Raw genomic sequence first — 13060 nt, 5'->3', positions numbered from 1 at the left:
TTTGGAATTAACTACTTATATACACTGCATTTAAAGTAGCGCTGACATATTGCCGCGGTAAAAAAAACCTTTTAGTTCTGCTTTACTGCTGGTGTTATGGCTTTAGTGAAGAGATCAATACAATTGGCCATTTTTAAAAAAATGTATCGACCAATAGTGAAACTACACCATAATGTCTGTATGATGTATCATTTTACTTATAGACGTTGTCTTGGTTTCCTCTCTTTCTGTTCTCTGGGGAAAAAAGGAAGTGGGGACAGGAACTATGGGTCAAAGTATTAGACAAATGACTGTGGTGTCACCAGAACAAGTAGCATATGTTGATGCTCACAGTTCATGTTCTTCCATGCTAGCTTCTGAGCCTGTATCAAGCATACCCCAAATTAAACTAGAGATGATTCCCTACTGTTGCCTCTTCCACCCGGGACTAAAAACAGCCCACCTGCAGTAAACGTTGAATAGTTTACATACCCTCTCGCTGCACGGGATATGGACTTGTTGGGGGGAAAATAATAACAAGTGGAGAGAGGCAAGGCAAAGGAAGATGGCTATATAAACAAACAGAAAAAAGCAGCAGGGCACTTCAGTTGTTGATAAAAAATACTCTAACAACAACACTGCCAATTCACCTGCAGGCGAGGTTAACAACACAGGACATAGAATCATATTGAAAACTCAGTGACAACACTTTTGGATGAAGCAAAGTGTAACTTCTAGTGGTGCAAAAGTGAAAATAGTGCTTGCTGCACTGTACATTTCTCAAAATGTCTCCCTAAGTTTTATCATTCTAAAAAGATTCTGGCATTTAAAAAAAATGACCAAACTTTTTCAAAGCAATTTGGTAACAATGAATTACACCAAATGATTGCTTCTATAGTACCTTTCTTATATTGCATTGCATCTTTTGTTTGGAACATACCTAATCCATTTGGAATTTAAAGTCAAACCATTTTGAACCACACAAAGTATAATCCTAAATAACCAAATACCCTAAACAGCTCTGTTTATACTTATACTGTACCTATAGTACATAGCCCCTCTTCAAGAGAAATCTTATTAAAAGGTGTCATCTTTCACTCAATTTTGGGGGTAAGTATGCCATTTTATTTTTATATAATTTAGATTTTTATTGGTTTTTAATGCAGTACAAAACATAGCATACATCCGCTGTTTATTTTAAACACCAACGCCAATCATGTTTAACATCAAATCCAAAGACAGGTAAAGTACAAAATAAGAGGGGAAGGGTGGTCCGTTCCCCTGCCTAGCGTCTCCTTGATGTCAGACGAAATTGTATTCGAGCCCGGGTGGTATATATGCACCTATTCCCTGCGCGGTCTCAGCTCCTTCCCACCCTCCAAATTCTCTATATCCTTTGCTGACACCTATCACTACAGTCAAACAAGAACGCATCTGAAACTATCAGAGCAAATTGTGGTCCTTTCCCCCCCTGTGATGTCTGTCTGTGCCAACCATGGCATCCAGACTTTAAAGAAATTTACGCCAGTGTCATTAACTAGACGTGTTCATTTTTCCATCTGGCACACAAACCAAATTCTGTTCCAAATCTTAGAAATGTATGGAATTTCGTTCTGTTTCCATAATGCTGTGATCTCATTCCTCGTCGCTGTTGCGAAATGAGCAACCAATTTATTTTCTACTTTGGCTAGGCCCAGTGTTGGTCTATTTAGAAGGAATAGCCACGGGTCCATTGTAATTACGAGGTCAAAAATCATCTGTAGCCAATCTCTAATTTGCTCCCATACAGGGACTATCCAAGAGCAGAACCACATCATACAGTTAGGTCCGGAAATAATTGGACACTGATACAAGTTTTGTTATTTCGGCTTTGTACCAAAATAAATTCAAGTTACCGTTAAATAATGAATATGGGCTTAAAGTGCAGTCTTTCAGCTTTAATTGGAAGAAGGGTTTAGGAATTCTCTTTTTAATATGTAGCCCCCTCTTTTTCAACGGACCAAAAGTAATTTGACAATAGACTCAAAAGCTGTTTCATGGACAGATGTGGGCTATTCCTTCATTATTTCATCATCAATTAAGCAGGTACTGTAGTGTCGACGAGTATTCTAAAACAAATCTGGGGCAATCAACAGCAAGACCCAGGCACATCCTGGGTACATGCTGCAACATTTCAGTGACATTTCTGCAGACAGAGTAATGGTCCATCAGATTAACAGCGGGGGTCCATGGCAGTCCCATTCAAACTGAATGGGACTGCCAGGGACCCTTGCTGTGTTAATCCGATGGGCCATTAGTCTTTGCAGAAATGTCACTGAAATGTTTGCAGCATGTACCTGGATCTTGTTGGTTATGAGAGATAGCAGGAACATTAGGGGTGGCCAAAATCAACAGTTTGGTACATTCTGAGCTCTGCAACACAAAAAGGCCTGGACGTCCACGGAAGACAACTGTGGAAGATGATTGTAGGATCCTTTCCATGATAAAGAAAAACCCCTTCACAACATCCAGCCAAGTGAAGAACACTCTCCAGGAGGTAGGCATATCATTATCCAAGTCTACCATAAAGAGAAGACATCACGAGAGCAAATACAGAGGGTTTGCCACAAGGTGCAAACCATTCATAAGCCTCAAGAATAGAAAGGCCAGATTGGACTATGCCAAACAATATCTAAAAAAGCCAGCCCAGTTCTGGAACAGCATTCTTTGGACAGGTGAAAATAAGATCAACCTGTACCAGAATGATGGGAAGAAAAAAGTATGGAGAAGGCTTGGAATGGCTCATGATCCGAAGCATACCACATAATCTGTAAAACACGGTGGAGGCAGAGTGATGGCATGGGAATGCATGGCTTACAAAGGCACTGGGTCACTAGTGTTTATTGATGATGTGACAGAAGACAGAAGCAGCCGGATGAATTCTGAAGTGTATAGGGATATATTGTCTGCTCAGATTCAGCGAAGTTGATTGGACGGCGCTTCACTTTACAGATGGACAATGACCCTAAACATACTGCGAAAGCAACCCAGGAGTTTTTTAAGGCAAAGAAGTGGAATATTCAGAAATGGCCGAGTCAATCACCTGATCTCAACCCGATCGAGCATGCATTTCACTTGCTGAAGACAAAACTTAAGTCAGAAAGACCAACGAACAAACAACAACTGAAGACAGCTGCAGTAAAGGCCTGGCAAAGCATCACAAAAGGAGGAAACCCAGCGTTTGGTGATGTCCATGTGTTCCAGAATTCAAGCAGTCATTGCCTGCAAAGGATTCTCGACAAAAGTATTAAAAATTAACATTTTATTTATGACTGTGTTAATTTATCCAATTACATTTGAGCCCCTGAAATAAGGGGACTTTGTATCAAAATGGTTGCAATTCCTAAATGTTTCATACGATATTTTTGTTCAACCACTTGAATTAAAGCTGAAAGTCTGCACTTCTATTGCATCTCATATGTTTCATTTCAAATCCATTGTGGTGGCGTATAGAGCCAAAATTATGAAAATTGTGTCAGTGTCCAATTATTTCCGGACCTAACTGTATGTAACAGTTCAGCGGACTCTCCACATTGTGTCCAAGACAATGGGGAGTATCTTGTTAGGAAATTAGATAGTTTGAGTGGGTTTAGATACCACCTCATTAATACTTTACATGCGTTCTCCTTTAATGTCGTGCACATCGATTTTTAAGCCGCCGCTGTGACGATCGCTGTCCACTCTTCTCCCTCCAGCACCTCCCAGGTACGCCTTCCACTGTGTCATGTAGCTTAATTTTTGTGTCACCTCAAGGCCACAACCGGTCACATCTCTATACATTTGCGATGTGAGTCCGCAGGTGTCAGTCTCTATAAGACAGAGCATTTCAAATGTAGTCAATGGGGGAAGAAGTTGTGTTTATTGTAAAATGCTCTGATCTGGAGGTATCTATAGAATTCAGAGCGGGGAATGTTTTTATTGGATCTAATTTGTTCGAATGATTTGTTGCGATTATTGCCCTCTAGATCTCTAAGTCTCTCAAAGCCTTTTTGTTTCCAGATTGAAAAAAAAAAAAAAAAAAAATCTGTGCTATTCATACCTGGAGCAAAGTCTGCATTGTCCCATGTAGGGGTCATCAACGAATTTTTAGTAGTCAGGGCGCATTTAAAATTTGGAGGCCTCCTAGATTGACGAGTTGGCCATTGAGGATAGCAGTGTTTTAATAGCCATCCGTGCTATTTTAGGGAGCCAAATTAGGTTAACTCCAGTGGGGAGCAAACCTCTCTCTCCAATGCCATCCATCTTTTCAATTCTGAGTCTATCTGCCATTGGGAAATTTCACATAATTGTGCCGCTTTATAATAGGACAACAAGCAAGGTACCGACCGCCATCCCCCCCGCAGGAGGTTTGTTTCAATAAAATCTGCCTATTCACTCTCGATTTTTTACCTCTCCAAATAAACCTGGAGACAACAGACTGAAGCGAGAATATATCCTTCAGTCTCAGTGGCACCGGCAGAGTCTGGAATAAATATAAATATAAGATACGTGGGAGGAGGTTCATTTTAATGCTATAGATTTTCTGGATACACGAGATATTGTGGGTCGACCATTTTCTAATGTCCTCTCTCAAAGACTGGATAAGTTTGGGGAAGTTCGCCTTATAAACAGTCTTAAATTCTTTGGTAATGTGTATCCCTAAGTATTTGATAGCTTTGTGTTGCCAATTAAAATTAAAGTTGATCGCTATTAATTTTTCCGTCTCCTTTGGTAGATTTATGTTCATCACTTCTGATTTTGTTTGGTTAATCTTAAAGCCTGAAATCTTATTGAATTTCCCCAAGAAGTCGACAGATTTGGTAAAGAGGTAAGGGGTTTAGATAATGTTAGGAAGACGTCATCCGCGTACAGTGCAACTTTGTGTGCTTGGTTATTAATTTAAATTCTTGAGATATCTGGGCTTTTACGTATCTGGTCCGCTAGTGGTTCCATGCGTAAGGCAAACAGGAAGGGCGAAAGGGGGCATCCCGTTCTCGTGTCGCTTTTGATCACCTTTGCGGCCGGACCGGAGTACAGTGATAGGATAGCAAAAGCAATCTTATCTCCAAAACCAAATGCTCCAAGCATGGCTCTTAAGTATGGCCAGTCAATCCTGTTGAAAGCTTTTTCTGCATCTAGACTTAGCCAATACAAAAAAGATACAGGTTATGGTGCTATCTCTATCAGATCAATGATTCGTCATGTGTTATCTGCTGCTTGTCGATCCTTAATAAATCCGACTTGATCTGGGTGAACTAGTTTAGGCAGGATGTGACTTCATCTGTTCGCTAATAATTTAGCGTGGATTTTGATGTCCGTAATTATTAGGGAAATTGGTCTGCAGCTTTTACAGTCTAAATGATCTTTCCCCTGTTTATAGATTAAGGAGATGGACGCCTGGAGCATGTGTTCCCGGGAAAGGGGCCCCGGCCAACACTGCATTAAACATTCGGAGGAGGAAAGGGCCCAGGAGTTTGATAAAAAAAATTTGCAGTAAAGATTAGACAATCCATCTTGACCCGGGGCTTTAGGTTTTTGATCAGTTGTGTGAGTTCTTCCAAAGTTAAATCTTTCCCCAGTATCTCTCTATAAACAGCTCAATCTTGGTAGGTTTGAGCTTGTCAGAAAATCCCTAAAAGCCCGATTTGTGGTACCGTTATATGCCACTTTCTCTCCATTATAGAAGTCTTTGTAGAATCTTTTAAAATCCTCTACTATTAAGTTTGGGTTAGCTGTGGTGGCTCCCGATTTTAGTCTCCATGCCTGAATGTTGTAATTTGGGTGTTTATTCCTCAATGTATTTACTAGCATGGTATCTGGCTTGTTTGCTTTCTCGAAAAACTTTTCCTTCTTGAGTAATTGAGCGGGTTATCCGCCTAGGAGGCTAAGAGTACGTTTAATTCAATTTTGACATCTTTCAATTGTTTAAGGGTATCTGGGTTGGCTCCTTGTTTATGTTTACCTTAGAGATCCTTTACTTTGGCGTGTAAGTTTTTTTTTTGAGTTCCTCTCTCATTTTAATTTGGCCGCAATACTAATCGGTGTACCTCTTAACGTAGCTTTGTCTGCTTCCCATAACGTCGATTGGAATCAACTCTACCGTTATTTAATCTAAAGAATTGGTCTATCTCGTTACTTACTGATTTAATTATTTCTGGGATTTTCAAGATAGATTCATTGAGTTTCTAGTTTGCTCCTGGTCTATGTTAATTTGGGTGCACCTTAGCTCAATTGGTGCATGATCTGACCATGAATATCATGTATCCCAGCATGATAGATCTTCGGGACCAGTCTGCTCGATATGAAGAAGTAATCGATTCTGCTATAAATTGTATGGGGGTGTGAGAAGGTGTAATCCCTTACAAATAGATGGAGCTCCCTCCAAATGTCCACTAGGTGGTTTTCCCATAGGCCTTTGACCAGTGTGGCTGGGTTGTCTCTACTGTTGACTCAATGAGGGCCTGACCTGTCTAGTTTAGGATTCAAGTCTAAGTTAAAGTGACCTGCTACTATTAAATATCCTTTTGCCACTTTATTCAGTGTACTGAAGACTGATGCAAAGAAAGAGGGATCTTCTTGCTCACAGGGGAAGTATGCCATTTTTAATTGCAATACAAATTAAAATGCTTCCTAAAACTACATAAGTGATGCAAAAAGAACTGCCAGGAATTTGCTGAAACTATGTTGGTTATTGACATTATGTATTTATAGCAAGTATAAGTGTAATGGATGAGTCATGTGGATTATGAGAAAACCATGAGTGGTGTTTTGGGAGAAACTATTTTTGGTGGAGTAGAGTCCAATCAAAACACTGAGTTTTGCATACCTATATCTTTATCTAGTGAGGCATGTATGCTAAATGACAATGGTTTAACATTATTTTGTTTTTAGAGCTCACACTTTTTATAGTACTCACTGTACTGGAATAAAAGAATAGTGGTGCACCATATGCTGTCAGGGGTCTGGTTCTGTGGTTGATCCTGCGTTTGAATGAATTCAATGGTAGGAAGGTTGCATGCAAGCACTCAAGAAATTGAAGAAAAAGTTTACGCATAGGAGGAATATGTATATTCAATAAATAAACCTTTTCTTCAACTTCTTGAGTGTCCACATGCAGCCTTCCTACCATTGAATTCAATAATATGAGAGTCATTACCATGCTGATCCTTTTTACAATTCTATCCCTTATGGATTTGATACTGAACAATTTGTCAAACTATTGTAAAACAAATGCATGCACGTGAAAGGTTGCTTGTGACTCAAACATTTTGGCTCCTAATTAAAATGAATGGGCCATAAGGTGTATTCTAGCTCCGGAAACGCTTCTTATGGAAAAGCACCACTTACATAGACATGGCCCTAAATCTTCTCGCTACTTCCAGGGAATAAGAAAATGATTTAAAGTGATAAACATCACATTTATTATAAAATGACATGACAAGCAGTCATTGTTCAGATGTGCTACTACTAATTTAGATTGTAAGCTCTTTGGGGCAGGATCTCCTTTAGCCAGAAGTTTCCCTTATTGCCATTGTTTGCAATGTACTGTACATTATTTACCACCTATTGTAATGTGCTGCGTACATTGTGAAATATAAATACAATTAGACATACTAGTCTTCCGTATTATGCAACATATGGCTTGTTAAGACTTTTTTTTATGCCTTTTTACCTCCTGTGTTTATATTATTATTTAATTGCATGTCGGTAAACACCCAAGGAAAAAAAACAAAAAATTATGGTGCAGTAAAATAACACAAAGTTTGTATATTCGAATCTTGGCTCTATATAAATGCCTACTTACAGCAGGTCAGTGTTCAAACAGCATTTGTCTACACAACAGGTAGGTGTGGATCAGGGCAGCAGGTGAGAATTTGCTCAACAGCAGAAGGGACTCAAACAGGCTCCGTCCAAAAGCCTGCACTGCTGTTCCTGAACTGACTTGAACTGAAGGCGCAGAAGTTGCCGTGTTACCCTGCTGCCCACGTCCGTTTACCTGAACGGAAGTCGTCATTCTCTCACCGGAAGTGACGTCAGACGCCAACCATCGCGGTATGACGGGAGTCACGGGGAGGTGAAGCTGCAAGTGTTCCAACTGTTCCGGCACTCAACTGCCTCAAGTAAAAACCTATGTGTACATACATGTTCTATGTACTTATTGTGAGTACGATTCTTATTTGCCTTTTTTATATATAAATTTTATATCTTCGATCCATACCATGGTTTCCCCTTGTTTTCCATGAATACCTGCTTGTGGAATGTATCCTGCACCATCAACTGTTTGAGTCCCTTCTGCTGTTGAGCAAATTCTCACCTGCTGTCCTGATCCACACCTACCTGTTGTGTAGACAAATGCTGTTTGAACACTGACCTGCTGTAAGTAGGCATTTATATAGAGCCAAGACTCGAATATACAAACTTTGTGTTATTCTACTGCACCATCATTTTTTGTTTTTTTCCTGGGGTGTTCTTGATACCATCGCTCCCTTCCTACCCTGGACCTACATAATCTTGAAGGGAATCTGTACATATTCCCTGGAAGGTTGAGAATAACATTTGGTTCGCCTTACAAATCACTCTATACACTTTGTTTATAGATTTTTTCACTTGTGTCACTACCATTGGTGTGTAGCGCCGTTTCAAATCACTTTGGTTCACATGTCAGTAAACAGTTGAATCTCTTTTTATTAAAAATATATCAATGCATATTGAATCTGGTAACATTGAAAAACTGACACTGTAAACAGGAATATAAATGTTACAGAATGCAGGTCATTCCCAACATATTTATTTAACACTAGCTGAGAGCCCCGGCGTTGCCCGGGATGTTTGTGGTGTGGGGGTGGCATTTGGGTGGGGAGTGGTCCACGCGGCCCATGGCAGTGTGCGGTGGTACTGCTGCTGTGGCTGTACTGATGGTGATTGTATCGGTGTGCTGATTTGGGAGGGTTTGTTGCTGATGTGGGGGTGCGGATGTGGGTGTGCCGATGGGGAGGTGCGAAGGTGCCAATGTGTGGGTGCTGATGGTGTTGATGGGGGCTGGGAATGGTGGGGAGCCGAGAATGCCAGTGTGCTGGGGGGGGGGAGGGGGGGGCATGGGATACCGGTGTGCTGATGTGGTGGTGCTGGGGATAGTGTATGTGTGTGTATACGTGTGTGTGTGTATATATACACACGTGTGTGTATACATGTGTGTATACATGTTTGTGTGTGTGTGTATACATGTTTGTTTGTATACATTGTGTATGTGTACGTGTGTGTGTGTATACACGTGTGTGTGTGTGTATACACGTGTGTGTGTGTGTATACACGTGTGTGTGTGTGTATACACGTGTGTGTGTGTATACACGTGTGTGTGTGTATACACGTGTGTGTGTGTACGTGTGTGTGTGTGTATACACGTGTGTGTGTATACACGTGTGTGTGTGTATATACACGTGTGTGTGTGTATACACGTGTGTGTGTGTGTATACACGTGTGTGTGTGTATACACGTGTGTGTGTGTGTATACACGTGTGTGTGTGTGTATACACGTGTGTGTGTGTGTATACACGTGTGTGTGTGTGTATACACGTGTGTGTGTGTGTGTATACACGTGTGTGTGTGTGTATACACGTGTGTGTGTGTGTATACACGTGTGTGTGTGTGTACACGTGTGTGTGTGTGTGTACACGTGTGTGTGTGTGTGTACACGTGTGTGTGTGTGTACACGTGTGTGTGTGTGCACACGTGTGTGTGTGTACACGTGTGTGTGTGTACACGTGTGTGTGTGTGTGTACACGTGTGTGTGTGTGTACACACGTGTGTGTGTGTGTGTGTGTGTACACGTGTGTGTGTGTGTGTGTGTGTGTACACGTGTGTGTGTGTGTGTACACGTGTGTGTGTGTGTGTGTGTGTGTGTGTGTGTACACGTGTGTGTGTGTGTGAGTGTACAATGAGAGGTGTGCGGGGGCGGGCATTGGACGCAGGCCAATGAGAGTCAGTGAGGGGTGGGACGCAGGCCAATGAGAGGTGTGCGGGGGCGGGCATTGGACGCAGGCCAATGAGAGTCAGTGAGGGGTGGGACAGTGTGGCATTGGTGTTGGACGTAGGCCAATGAGAGGTGTGCGGGGGCGGGCATGGCCTGAGCAGGAGTGACAGGCCCAAGGTCCAATGCGATTGACCCTTGGGACGCAGACATACAGTGATTTCACAAATATATAGTAGATTTAGGCATATAAAAACAACATTACAAATGTGATAGTCCCTGTAAGGTGTGATAGCTTTAAATACTGTTTTTTCCCCCATGTAAATCTTCTAGGAATTTCTTATTTATTGACAGAAAAACAGATGAGCTGCCTATCCCTGAACAGATGGCAACACAACAGCTGAGTAATGTACAGTCTCTGACTTACACTTGTTCCTGAGATATTAATTTAAGCCAGGTTTAAAATGAGGATGGTGGATGCAAAAGGACACAAAGGAAGACTGTCCAATAAGCCACCGCACGTTAAAAGAAGAGAGCCAGTTTAGGCTTTTACAACCAAAAATCACAAATGTTAAACTTGGCCTTGCTGGGCATCTGGAGCCAAGTGGCAACACTAATGATGCATCTGACAATAGTTTGCAAACTAATGATACAACGACTGGGCCACTGATTGAGCCATCTGTGTTGAAGCAGGGATAGCCTTAAAACCTGACTTGTTGGTGGCCCTTGAGGACTGGTGTTGTTAACCCCTGTATAAGAATGCATATGTGTTTGGAGGATCATGCATCAAGGTGTATATGGTGCGCGCGCGTGATAGTGTTGGATAGAGCTGCTTGCCGAGAAATCATTTTGTATTTGGGGCACAACACCCAATGAAGGCAAACCACCTCCGTGACGTCCACGCCCCCTGCGTACAACACCTCAGGCCAGGAATTGCCCCTACTACAAGCAAGCGTGACATCACGGTGCTCCGTCTCGCGCTCGCTAGCAGGCAGCATGGACGCGGCCATAGTAATAATTGGAGTGTGAATATCAGGGATGGGTTATAGAAACCCACCCTGGGCAAATATATAAATCACATATTTATTCATAAATATGATTGTCTATTGACTCTGTATTCAAACTAATTTTAGCACTTTTTCAGTAAGCCGTGGAGCATAAAGAGTTACGTGCAAGTAGACGGATTAATGTTTATTAGAAATAAATAGGTGATCATTAAACCTTCCACCCCCCACCCCCAAAAAAAAATATGTTTCATTTATATATTACATACACAATATTAAATATCTGAATGATTTACATCTCGACTCACCATTAAATACATCTACCATATCATTTGATTCGAAACCTACAGTTTAAAAATACAATATTATCCTTTTCACTATTGCAGACAAGAGAGGTGCGCTGAAAAAAAACACAAAAATAGGGCATTGAAAATCTAAAAAAAAACATAAAAAAAAAAAAATTTAATCAGGAAAGGTCAAGAAATACTAAAGTAATTACCTGGTTGTATGCTAAAATAAATTCCCTGATATAAAAGCATTATTGATAAAAAAAAAAAAGGCAATTTTTTAGTTCAGAACACCCTTGTTTTAAGACCTAGGGACTTTACATTTTGGTGGTCGAGAAAAATAAAATGGATTTTTGCCTTGCATCTTTCTGCTTGCAGCCGTGTCTATTGTGCGAGACATTTTAAAGCAACTTTCTGACATTACATACGTTGGGGTTTAATTACGCCACTGCGGACCTGGCGGAAGGTTTGACGCAGGAAGAGGTTTTGATGCACTGAATGATATGATGAGTTAGCCATGTAATAGAACACTTCCCTAAATTCTCTTATTGACAGCCCCTGAAACCCAAAAGCATTCACAACAGAGGAGCAAAGCACGCGTCTACTACTGGACATAGCTTCCTCTGGGTAGCATTTCAGTGCACGCTGTAGTATAATTATCCTACATATAAAGGCAGGGCTTCTCTACTCCAGTCCTCAAGGGCCACAAACAGGTCAGGTTTTCAGGATATCCGCTTCAGCACCGCTGGTGCAGTCTACGACTGAGCCATTGAAGCAGGGATATCCTCCTGACCTGTTGGTAGACCTTGAGGAATAGATTTACTCAACCCAATACAAGGAGGGGGGTGAGGAGAGAGATTTATTAAGAACATAATTTAACCAAAAGTGAGAAAAACAACACAAAACATCTGATAGACGTACAAATGTCAACTGGGTAACAATGTTACAAAGAATTTCTCATTAGATATTGTGAATATCCCCCCCTCATCCCCCGTGCTTTGCTTTATTACCTTCCTTGTCCCCCCTGTGATTTGCTCTATACCCTTCCCTGCCCTCCCCCATTTGCTTTGCTATATATGCCCCCCCCCTACGCTTTAATATATACCCTGCCCACTCCCCTTTTTATTTTCTAATTCGTCCCCCAATTTTTTTTTTTTAAGTTTGAATTAAAAAAACAAAACACACAACACCTAATTTTGTGTTTGATTTTGTTGGCCATATAAATGCCCTGTGTGTGTATGCGCCCCTCCTCCCTCCCCGGGTCTCAGTCACTGACACACTGACAGCAGCTCCGTGTCATGTGGGGACACAGGGGGAGTGGGATACAGGGGGAGGAGGGCGGAGATGGGAGGGAGCTCGCCGGCCTGAGACCCCTCCCCACGCCGTACCCTCCCCACCACACACCCGTTACCACCACACAACAAACCGCTTTATTTTTACCTGGACTCCCGTCTTCCAGTCTCCTCCTCCCTCCTCCAAACTAACTCCTCCATTCCTCTCTGGCTGTCACACAGGGGGGAGAGACGGAGGGGGGACTCACTCTCTCCCCCGCGACCATCGTTCCTCTTTCTCCCGCCCATCGGCTCCGTCTGCGCTCTCCTATTGGCTGCTGCTCCGCTATGTCCAACTACCATTGGCTGCCGGGCGTATCAATCCCTGACAAGGGTAGGATGAGGGGAGGGACCACCTTGAAAGGGGCGTGATTTGAGACACGCGCCAGGGCCGCGCCCACAAACAAACTTCAGAGCTTTCTCCATCCGAGAAACCCAACCCCCTTTTTTTTCTCGCTCCTGTGATTGGTCGGT

At 42.0% G+C, this 13060-nt stretch overlaps 1 protein-coding gene across 2 annotated transcripts in view; it reads right to left on the bottom strand.

Annotated features, from left to right (window-relative positions):
* The window catches only part of ZBTB20 (zinc finger and BTB domain containing 20), an 876097-nt gene extending 863270 nt beyond the window's left edge, over positions 1-12827 (bottom strand). For both annotated transcript variants that reach the window (XM_075593654.1, XM_075593664.1), the window contains exon 1: positions 12696-12827. The gene's annotated coding sequence lies outside the window, so the exon portion shown is untranslated. The remainder of the gene's footprint in view (positions 1-12695) is intronic.
* Positions 12828-13060: the final 233 nt, after the last annotated feature.

The sequence above is a fragment of the Ascaphus truei genome, chromosome 3 (genome assembly GCF_040206685.1).
Source record: "Ascaphus truei isolate aAscTru1 chromosome 3, aAscTru1.hap1, whole genome shotgun sequence".
Classification (NCBI taxonomy): domain Eukaryota; kingdom Metazoa; phylum Chordata; class Amphibia; order Anura; family Ascaphidae; genus Ascaphus; species Ascaphus truei.
Note: the sequence above shows the minus strand (reverse complement) of the source record. Positions and strands in the feature narration are given on the sequence as shown.